We start from the raw sequence: 12,236 nt of genomic DNA on the forward strand, positions 1-12,236 counted from the left end.
ATGAGTTTCTTTCTCATTGAAATAGGTCTAGCACATGTTAAAGTGCTATAGGTGAGTCAAAGAGTCAAAAGAATTATGTTTAAGACCTTAAGGGCATGTTACACTAGGTATACTTATGCATTAGAGTCAAAGAAGACACCTCCAAGCAAAGTCAAGTATCCTCCAAGCAAAGGCACCATCAAAAGAACCCATCCGTAGCAAAGAAGACAAGTCCGCCCACAGTCAAAAAGTCGGCCTAAAGGAATGACAAACCTCTATATATAGAGGTTTTCCACTCCTCCAACCTCAAGCATTCATTCCTCTAAAATCAACAAGAAAGGAAGACGAGTTAAGGATGAAGATAAAGCGAAGAAAAGGAGCCACTAGTGCAGTGAAGAAGGAGGAAGAAATATCGATCCTTGGAAGTCTATTCTAGGGCTAAATACAGTCACACGTGTGAAAAGGAGAGGGTCTTCCTGCTGTCATAAGCAACCCTCCATCACAGTCAATTAAACTTCATTATTTGTGCTAGATAATTAGGTCATAAGGCCTCTCACTCAAGTGAAGGAGACCACTTAAGCGAAGAAGGAAGAGGTCAATCTCACAAGAAATCCCCTCACACGTGCGAATAAATAGGGTTGCACTATTGTAATAACAAGTCTGCAACTATATCTCAATAAAGAGCTCGGTTGTGCAAGAGAGAAAGGAATCCTTATGTGTGCTAAGGATCAAGGATAAAACATCTCTTCTAGAGCTCACATAACAATGTCTATCATCAGTTTCCAGAAGAGGAAGGAGGACGAAATACCGGGGAACGAAGTGCCGTAAGAAGGAGGATGAAGTGCCGAGAAACAAAGTTCAGGAAGAAGGAAGGATTTGACTTGTGCTTGGAGGATATGATTGTCAACGGTCTAGGGTTTGGCATTGATCAATAAGAAGCTTCAATAAGAGAAACTTACGGAAGGGTTTTCCTCTCTAAGAGAGAGGGGTTTTTCCCTTGCAAAGAGCCAATATCTTGTGTTCTTGTTCTTATGTTTTTGGTAGCAGTTTGATGAAGTAAACACACATGCATTAATAATAATAAGAATGTTAGGCCAGGGTAACTCCAGAATGAGCGGAAGAAAAACTGATATATTATTTCATTAGAGATCTATTGTTTATATACAAAAAGGAGACGGAACAGTTCATCTTCTTGATGACTGTTCACATTCCAGTTTACCCAACCGCCTTCGGATTAGGTGTGAACATTCCCCCCCTTAATCTGAAGGGATGTTGGTGAGTCCAAGCATCGTTCTGAATCTTTCAAGCTTTTCTCTTCCAAGCGCTTTGGTGAAGATGTCTGCAATTTGCTCATTTGTGGAACAATGACGGAGATGGATTGTTTTGGCCTCAACATGATGTCGGATCAGATGATATTTAGTATTGATGTGCTTGGTACGATCATGGAACTTTGGGTTCTTGGCCAAGTTTATTGCAGAGGTGTTATCAATCATGAGTGGAGTTGATTGTACTTGTTTTACCTGCAAATCTTCAAGAATTTTCCTGAGCCACACAATTTCTTTCGTTGCTTCAGCTGCTGCCATGTATTCTGCTTCTGTTGTGGAATCTGCTGGAACTGATTGTTTGCGTGATCTCCAGGAGACAGCTCCTGATCCAAGACTCATAGCATATCCTGAAGTAGATACCCCAGTTTCTTTGTCTCCATCGAAGTCTGAATCAGAGTATCCAATCAAGCTGAAGTCGTCCACCTGTGTATACTTGATTCCAAGGTTTTGAGTTCCCTTCAAGTACCTTAGAACTCTTTTTGCAGCAGACCAATGTCCCTCACAAGGCTTTTGCATAAACCTGGAGAGGATTCCAACAGCAAATGAAATGTCTGGTCTGGTAGTAGTGAGGTAGATGAGACTTCCTACAAGCTGTCTATACTTTGTTGCATCCTCAAATTCCTTTCCTTCTATAGATGTGAGCTTCAAGTTTTGTTCCATTGGAGTAGAAAGAGGATTGCACTCTGTCATGCCAAATCTATTTAACAAATCTCCAATGTATTTCTTTTGAGAAAGAAATATGGATTTTGGATGTTGGGTTACTTCAATGCCAAGATAGTAATGAACATAGCCCAAATCAGTCATTTCAAAACTTTTTCCTAATTCTTTCTTTATGGATGCAATATAGCTTTCATTGTTCCCTATCATTAAAAGATCATCTACATATACCACAAGATATACAACTGTTTTGCCAACTTTCTTGACAAATAAAGTTGCATCATCAAGATCAAAATGTTTGAAGTTGAGTTTCAGAAGATGCTCAGTTAGTTTTTCATACCAGGCTCGTGGTGCTTGTTTGAGGCCATACAAGGACTTCACAAGTTTGCATACTTTATGTTCATGTCCTTTCACAGCAAATCCTTCAGGCTGGGACATAAAAACATTCTCTTTTAGATCTCCATTCAAGAATGCAGTTTTTACATCCATTTGATGGACTTTCCAACCGTTCTGGGCAGCTAGTGCAAAGAGTGTCCGGATGGTGGCCCATTTTGCTGTGGGGGCAAAAGTTTCCTCATAATCGACCCCTTCCTTCTGTGCAAAACCTTTTGCCACAAGCCTAGCTTTGTGCTTGTCAAGTGAGCCATCAGCTTTGTACTTGTTCTTGTAGACCCACTTGCAGCCAATTGGTTTGGTTCCAAATGGAGGATCAACCAGCTTCCAAGTGCCATTCTTTATGAGGGCATCATACTCCTTCTGCATCGCTTCTTTCCATTCATCATGAGAAGCAGCTTCTTTGAAGGAAGTTGGTTCAAAATCTGTAGACAAGTTCAATTCACAATCATAAGTAACATCCATATCAACAGGTGAATTAGAGTTATCTACATCACCTCCATCTTGTCGGTTTGTATTTCTGGTTCCTGTTTTTCCAATTTCATCAGGATGAACACTTTCAAGTGTCTTTGTCAGCCACTTTGGGGGACCTTTCTGAGATGGTCCAGGCTGCTCTGTTGATTGAGTTGGGACTGAATCAAGATTGAGTCTCCCAATTCTATCAATTACATCACTTAAAGGATCATCCGGTGTTGGAGTTTCATGCAAGGGAGATTGTTCTTCAGAAGAAGATTCCACATGTTGATCTAGTATAGGAATCCCCCCTTCAAGATGTGGAATCTGATTATCAAACTCTTGAAATGATTTCGTTTTTGTGAATCTATCCAAGCGATCAAGTTGCCGCTCAACAACACTGTCAGATTTGGATGATTCAAGAAAAATGACATCTCTAGATACAACAAACTTTTTATTTACTTCATCATAGAGACGGTATGCTTTAGAAGTGTTTGAATACCCCAGGAAGATACACTTACGACTTCTAGCACCAAGTTTGTTTCTATGTACCTTTGGTATTAAAGCATAACAGGTGGAACAAAAAATCCTGAGATGTTTTACCGAAGGAACATGTCCATACCACAATTCATAAGGAGTCTTGTTTCTTATAGCACTAGATGGACATCTATTCTTTATATATGCAGCACATAGAACAGCATCAGCCCAAAACATTATCTTTACATTTTTGAAGAAAAGCATGGATCGTACCATATTCAAGATTGTTCTATTCATTCTTTCTGCTACACCATTCTGTTGGGGATTATAAGGTACAGTTGTTTGATGTTTGATCCCATGTTGGCGAAGATAGTTTTCAAATTCATTTGATGTATATTCTTTTCCATTATCAGTGCGAATAGACCCAATATGAGATTGTGCATCATTTTCAATCCACTTATGAAAATTCTTGAATGTTTGAAAAGCATCAGATTTGTTCTTCAATAAATAAACCCAACACATTCTGGTGTAATCATCAATAAATGTCATGATATATTTATTTCCATTTGCAGAAGGAATAGGCATTGGACCACATAAATCTGAATGAATGAGTTCAAGCTTCCTATGTGCTCTTGAATTTGAATCATGAAAAGACTGTTTGCTATGCTTTCCTAGAATGCAAGCATCACATTGCTTATGTTTTCTAGGAATTGTAGGCAAACCAGCAACACCATTTTTCTTCAACAAGCGGAGACTATCATAGTTTAAATGTCCAAATCTAGCATGCCATAATAAACTTGACGGAAGTGTACCTTCTTCATGATGAGAAATATATGAGAAATGTTGTGCATGAGCAGAGGTTCCTTGCAGTTTAAGAAGTCTTTCTTCTTCTATACCCCTCATGACAAGTGAGTGGTCAGATGCCTTTCTTACCTCAAGCTTTCCATCAAACATATGAATGGAGTGACCTTGCTGACGGATGTGGACCAAGGACATCAAGTTTCTCTTGAGCTGTGGGAGATATAGAACATGATCCAGAAGAAAGTCTGGAAGACCAGGCAGTTTAAGCCTGATTGTGCCAAGCCCTGATGGCTTGATTTTTGACTGATCTGCAAAGTATACTGCTCCATCAACATTGTCAGTGAAATCTTCAAAAAAATCTTTCCTATGAGTCATATGACAGGTTGCTCCTGAATCAAGCAACCAATCATTTTTCGAAGAAGCAAGTGAAGCATTAAACAAATCTTCATTTACTCCAATGTTACATTGTGCCTCAATATAGTGAGCGGATTCAGGTGCTTTACCTTTGTCTGTGTCATCAGTTTTACCTTTCTGCTGGTTTCTTCTCTGCTCAATTTTGTCCCATGGTAGCTTGCATGTAGAAGCATCATGTGATCCATTTCGTTTGCAGCGAATGCAATGCAGATCTGCCTTTTCTGCTTGAGAATGTCTGCCCCCCCTGCCTCTGAAGTATCTTCCTCTTCCTCTTCGTCCACCTCTTCCTCTTGTAGAATCTTGAGCAGGATGCTTTTCTTTATGAGCAAGGCAAACAGTCTCTTCAGAAGATTCAGGGACTGTCTTCTTTCCAAAGGCTTTCTCTCTTTCAGCAAACTTTTTCACAAGAGACTCAAAGGTTATGTCTTTAAGATTTCCATTTGCTTGTAAAGACTCAAGATAATTGGAGTAGGTAGGATAGAGTGCTTTGAGAAAGGCAATAAGAGAGATATCCAGCTCAACCTTAGTGGATTTAATATCATGCATTATAGACTTTATTTCAGATGCAAGAGCAAGAGGATCATTATTTTTCAGTTCAAGAGTGAAGAGTTTAATCATGAGCTGAACAACTTCAAGTGCAGAATGTGAATCATAGAGTTCTTTCAGCTTTTGTAAAGCTTCAAAGGCAGTGGAATAGGATGAAATATGACGACTTACTTCTTCATTTACAGATGCTGCGATCAATGCATAGGCTTTGCTGTTCTTGTTTTCCCAAATGACAAGTTCTTTATCTGATGTAGGCTGCACAGGGTCTTTGTCTTCTTCTCCGACACACACTCCTTTCCACAACTCATTGTAGATGAGGGTGTGTTTTACCATCCGAGACCATTCAGAATAGTTCTCCTTGCCAGTGAGAACTATTCCGACCATAGAAATGATTGAATGCATTCTGTAAAAAAAATGTCTCTGCTGATAAAAAAAACTTCTGTTGATAAAAAAACTTCTGCTGATATACAGTGAAGTGGTATTCAAAAAGGCAACAGATTTCAAATACTTTTATATCCTGTTTCTTCAAATCCCTCCGAGGATACTGTATCCACTATATTTCATATCTACAAACTCAGTTTGAAGACCATAATATATATATATATATATACTGGTTAATATAACCACAACGCACATCTATATATATATCTATATATATATATATATATATATATATATATATATATATACAGGATTCAACAGTGATTTTTTTTTTTTTTTTACTGCTAAACTCGATACCTCAATGATTAGCCAAGAGAAGTGAACTGCCTCAGCATGACGTTAATATTAACAGAAAACAATGGCTCTCGTATGTCGGAAAGGAAAAAATCCCCCCTCGATATGCTGATAGCTCAATGAATACGGCAAAGCCATAGAGATGCTAGTCAAATAAACCAACACAGAGCACCATTTGAGAAAGCATAAGAGACTTGGCAAAGAGGAGCACGGTTCATCAGCAAAGAGGAGCACGGTTTATCAGCAAAAAAATAGCGCATCAAAATCACATTATCTTAGCAAAAAGGAGCACGTTTTAAACTTTCACTGTTTCAGCACATTGAGTCTCATGCAAGATGCATTGGTATGAGATCTTCCAAAATTTCAATCATTTCATAACCAAGTCGCAAATCTCATAACAATCCTTTTGATAGAAGGGCTATACTGATTGCAAACATACGCTTCAGATGTAATATTAGATTGGAAAAAAGGGTTTCCCAATGTCTGTGCTGCGCACTTGTCTTCTTGCTCTACACCGTAAAACAACTACCGCCACGCAACATAGAACCTTCAGATTGTTTAATCGATCTCATGAAGACATCATTTATGTAATAATGCCAAAGCAAAATCAATGCTGTAAATTGTAAGTACCACAATTCCTGATCATAATCCCGAATTCAGAACGTAACTACAAGGATTCAAACTTAAATGAGGTTTTGATGCTCCCTTTAATCAGAAATGAAACCAAAGTCAGCCTCAAAGACAATATTTGTGTAAAATACCTAAGCCAGAGAGCAGTCGAAACGATTGCAGGAACGATACATTGGAGATGAGATATCTAGTATAGTGTTTCAATACCTCCTGCTGCGTCTTCCATAGCAGCCGAAGCTCAAACGGTACACTTCTTGCGTTACATCGAAAAGCAGCTCGTAAAGCTCTAGCATCTGCTCGGGGCTTCCGTATTCAGTGATTCCGTATTCTTGGTGAAATTCCAGAGAGCAGATTAGGTCAGGACAGAGGCAGCGCTGGTGCGCCAGAGAGCGTTATGTCAGGACAGACAAACGTTCAGGCAGAGGCGCCAGGCAAACGTTCAGGCAGAGGCGTTATGGCCAGAGGAGTTACAAGGAATCTGGGACCTGTGCTCTGATACCATGTCAGGCCAGGGTAACTCCAGAATGAGCAGAAGAAAAACTGATATATTATTTCATTAGAGATCTATTGTTTATATACAAAAAGGAGACGGAACAGTTCATCTTCTTGATGACTGTTCACGTTCCAGTTTACCCAACCGCCTTCGGATTAGGTGTGAACAAAGAAGAAGATTAAGCTAACAAGATAGATTGAAAAAGAGCTTCACAAATTGTTATCATAACAAGAAGAATCACACTACACCTAATTTCCCTAGATTCTTCAACACGTGGAACAATCGGATATGGGTTGAAATACACCCAAGAATATGACATCAGATTGATCAGATTCACAGATACAGATTGGGTAGGTAGTTCAGTAGACCAGAAAAGTACCTCTGGGTATTGCTTCAGCGTTGGACATGAATGATCTCATGGTGTAGCAGGAAGTAGAAGTCGATAGCCCTAAGCTCAGCTGAAGCGGAGTATATGGTAGCCATCACAGTTACGTGCAAATCCATATGGCTTAGAAAACTGCTTGTGAGTCTATTCAAAAAGAGGATGGAAGCGACTAGTGTTTTCTGTGATAATCAGAGTTGTATCAAACTCTCTGAGAATCCAATATTTCAATCTTAGGTGAAACACATTGATATCAGATGTCATTGTGTTCAGCGTGGGGCAGTAAAACTGCAGTATGTCTCCACAGGAAATTAGGTAGCAGATGTACTCACGAAATATCTAGGGAGAGAAAAGTTCATCTAGTTCAGGGAGCAGATGGGTATGGCAGAGAACTCGTTTCAGTAGTAAAAACATATGGTTTCTCAGTTGCCGTAGCAACAGATGAGAGGGAGTTGTCGTACAAATGAAGTGGTGGCAGTGGCAGGGTCGTCAATAGTACAAATGCAACATTTCCACAGTAGTTGATGGGAAGTGATGTCAGACATCAACAATGTAGAGGGAGATGTTACAAATTCAAGGTAATGCTTCAATATGTTGCATTACTAGAGAACATTCCTCGCTAAGAGCAAGTGTTGATTTCTAATAGCATTGGATGTTCTCTAAGCCTCAGATTTTGCAGGGAGGCTAGGACACATGTATTCCACAATACCTAGAAATAATTTTTGGAAATTCCACCTGGAAACAATTTCATTAAAACAATTAATTATTTTTAATGGGCGCCTAAGTCTAAACTTAGGAAATTAAAATAATTAAAGGGTATTAATCAAGCTGAGGGTGAAACTTCTAGAAGAAGACGAAGATCAAGTCAATATGATATGATCCATTTATTAGAATCTAATATGGGTCGTTGATTACTCAATTGGAGGATTATAAGAAGGACTTCGATGGGAATTTGGAAAACACACCACACAGATACTTAGTTGCCCAAGTAAGATCGATTTTCTCACTGGTCAAAGTAATCAGAGGGAGAGTTGTAGGAGAGAAGGAGAGAGGGTATCAACATCAGTCTGGAGTGCAGGAGCAGAAAGAAGATGTAGATTAGAGGAGGGATAACGCAAAGGGAGTGATGTTGGGACTACGTAGTCCCTACGCAGATAGTGACACGGTGAGGGCAACAGGTCCTCTCCAAAGTTAGAATCTCGAAAGCGTTAGAATATTGTATGTAAATTTTCTCACACAAATTCCTCTTCTATTCTGCTGGTTGTATCTTGTACATGAGATTTTGCTAAAGATCAATAAAGAAACCCTCATCCGCTGCATCGATTTTCTCGCATTGGGTTTTTCCGAGGACAATTGTCCAAAATATAACTGTCTCATTGTGATTATACTTGTGCTAGTATTTTTATTTGCATTTAATTTCCACACTATTTTAATTGTGAAGGCTGCAAAAGAATTTATTTTGATATTTGTTGTATAAATACTGTGAATAACTTATTTTTGAATTAATAAGTAGAATAAATAATATCAGTCACTGCAGTTGGATTTCTATTAAAAATTTTTCACATTTATCATTCCGCTGTACAAGCTTACCTTTGAATAAGATCCACCTTGCATGTCCTGAGAAGCAGTGGAGGCGATAGTAGACATTGAAAATTGGTATGCCTCACCAGGTGGCACCTTCATTAGAGTGTTTTGTGGAGATAAGCCTCTGCATGTCTTACCAAGGTATGCCACTAAAAAATTGATCATGCAAGAAGTATCATACCATCTCACTACAGGGTTTTCAACAACACTGCATAGGAAGAAGAAAGCACCATGACCCACTCTTCCTTTACATATTGGATTATACGAGATAAACAACTTGAAAGTTGCAGATGCCAAGGCTAAGGAGATAGTTAAATTTGAATTCGACATTAAGGACTTTAATCCATATGATCCCCGCAGTATTTGCAAGGACCACTGTATGAAAGTTTACTTTTTGTGGATCGACGGGGCATTTAATTGGCCAGAGGAGGATCCTTGGAGGTACTGCTACAATGCCTCCAGACTCAATGAGCCGATCAGTATAGAAAGGACTTCACAATCTTCTCCATAGACAATGACAACTCTGGAAGCAACAACAACAGAAGGCAACAATCCCATGCGCGACAGGAAAGAGGAAGATTGCTGACAGTCTAGAGGGAGAGAAAAGTTACAAAATGAAAGAAGATCCTCTTCTCATGAAAGCGACTTTAGCAGCAAAAGTAAAGAGGAAGCAAAGGACGCAGAGAGAAGAGCAGAGGAAGAGAGAGAAGCAGAGGTTGCTTGAAGTAGAACTCAAGCTGCAGGAGACAAAGAAGAAGATGAAGGAAGAACAAGAGTTGAGTAGGAGAAAATGAGAAGAGAAGCATAAACAGGGGGAAGAACAAAGGCAAGGCGCGATGACAGAGGAAACAACATCGATACATGTTGATGAACATGTATATCCAGCAAATGAGGAGGAAGGTGAACAAATGCGAGATCGAGAGCTTTCTCACCAGACTGAGCAATTGATCAAAATGACAGACATGGAATTGGAACACGAGCCGCAGAATGAATATCTGGACCTTATGTCAAGAGCACCTTAGGTCATCTCTCAGTCTTCACCACCTCCAACAACAGAGCTAGCCCCGAGTGAGCAAGGAGATGTTGTTCTCCTTGATGATGATCCGATCATGGATGTGTGCAATTTATCATTTGATGAGTTCCAAAAGAGGATTGTACATGAACAGAGGAAGCACTTTCTGAATGATCATGCATCACCTGCATTCATAAGAGAAAGGGTGATAGTGTTAGACACCAGGAAGCATCCAACTACCACTACCGAATCCAACTTGGCATATGTGGGAGCAATGAGATCAAATGTTTAGAATGAGAAACTGGCACAAAACTTAGAGGCTGCCAGGCAAGAGGCAGAACAACTCCAAAAAACAATGCAAAATGCAGTTTTCGCATTGGGGGAGATGAGATCAATGATACTTTCTGAAGTATCAACACTTGGAGAAACCATGCAAAAGCTATATGACGGGTCTGTCATCGTACATAAAGAAATTTTCCATTTGCATGGCTTACAACAACAAAGCAAAGGGTTTGTTAAGACTCTCAAAAACATAAATCTTCCATCACCTATGTACAAGAGTGGACAATGCGATACAAAAGGCCCCCACTTGACTTAGTGAAGAAAATGAAGCCATTGGAAGAACTAGAGAAAGCGAAGGTTCAAATGCTGATTCAAAACAACAAGAAGCTTGCCTCATCCATTGGCAGCATACATGACTCATATATGTGGGTGTACAATAATTTGGATGCCTTGGTGAGAACACACCAGATCCCATCAATTGGTTCATTCACCAAAGCTAAACCCAAGAACCAAGTCCGACAGGAGGTCGAAGAGTACATGGAGTATCTAAGACATGATGCCACCATGGAAGACTTGGAGCTGAATAGACACAACATGCAGAAGTTCATCGGTGGTCCTGTAAAAGTCAAAAAATGTTGATCATGCTTCAGAACAAGTTGGATACAAGTTCCAAGACAATGTACCCAAATGCCATGGAAGTTAGAGTCTAAGCTTGACTGGGAAAATCTAAGGCAGAAAAGGTTTTGTAGGAACTTCATGATGGACTAGCTGGTGGACATTTTGGAGGAGACACAACAACACATAAAATCTTGCATGCTAGCTATTACTAGCCAAATTTGTTTAAGGATGCACACGAATACGTAAGGAAGTGAAAAATCTGTCAAACTGCTGCTGGAAGACAAAAGAAACCTACATTTCCATTACAGCCAATCAACATTGAACAACCATTTGAGCAATGGGGACTGGACATAATAGGTGAGATCGTTCCTCACTCTTCAAAGCAACATAGATACATCCTTACAACAACTGATTACTTTACTAAATGGGTGGAAGCAATTCCACTAAAGGTAGCCAATTATGAGAACATTATCGAATTTATTGATCAATTTATCATTACCAGATTTGGCCTACCGATTGCCCTGATGTTTGACAATGCATCTTACTTCACAGGCAACACTATGACATAATTCGCTTTCAAAAGAGGTTTCAAACTTAAGTATTCTGCTAACTATTATCCTCAAGGAATTGGTTTAGTAGAATCAACCAATAAAAACCTCATTAGGATCATGACATAATTCTCTTTCAAAAGAGGTTTCAAACTTAAGTATTATACTAACTATTATCCTCAAGGAATTGGTTTAGTAGAATCAACCAATAAAAACATCATTAGGCTCATTAAACAAACTATTGATCACAGTCAAAGAAACTGGCATAAATATTTAACATTTGCTTTATGGGAAGATCGGATAACACAAAAGGCCTCAATAAACACTTTTCCATTTAATCTGGTCTATGGGAAAGAAGTTATTCTTCCTACAAATATAGCTATTCCCTCTCTAGCCCTAGTTCAATTTATTGAAGAAACTCCTTCTTCTTCTTTGCAATTAAGGCAATCACAAATCCTCAAACTCGAAGAAGAAAGAGAGAAAGCCAAAATCATACATGCCCATCATCAACAGTTAGTTAAATCTTCCTTTGATGCAAATTTTGTTAGCCCAAAATCATTTCAACTTGGAGACCTTGTATTGAAGTGGGATAAAGCACATGAGGAAAAAGGTAAGCATACCAAATTCCAAAGAATGTGGCTTGGACCATTTCAGATTACAGAACAAATCGGCCCATCAACGTTTCTATTGCAAGATTTATCAAGCAAGAGAGATTCTCTGCCTATGAATGGGCAGATTTTGAAAAAATATTTTTCATAGGAGACAACCTCTTCTATCCCCTGTACACTATCGCATTTACCTTCTTTCATTTTTATGCTTTCTAGAAAAATAAATGTTGAATAAGTATTTACTTTTGGCCTCACAATAAATCTTTTGGAAATATTTTGATTTTTCGCTTTTATAAGTG

Source organism: Pinus tabuliformis, chromosome 4_1 (assembly GCF_031772625.1).
Source record: "Pinus tabuliformis cultivar Carrire ecotype Pingquan chromosome 4_1, CPIR1, whole genome shotgun sequence".
In the NCBI taxonomy this organism is placed as follows: Eukaryota; Viridiplantae; Streptophyta; class Pinopsida; order Pinales; family Pinaceae; genus Pinus; species Pinus tabuliformis.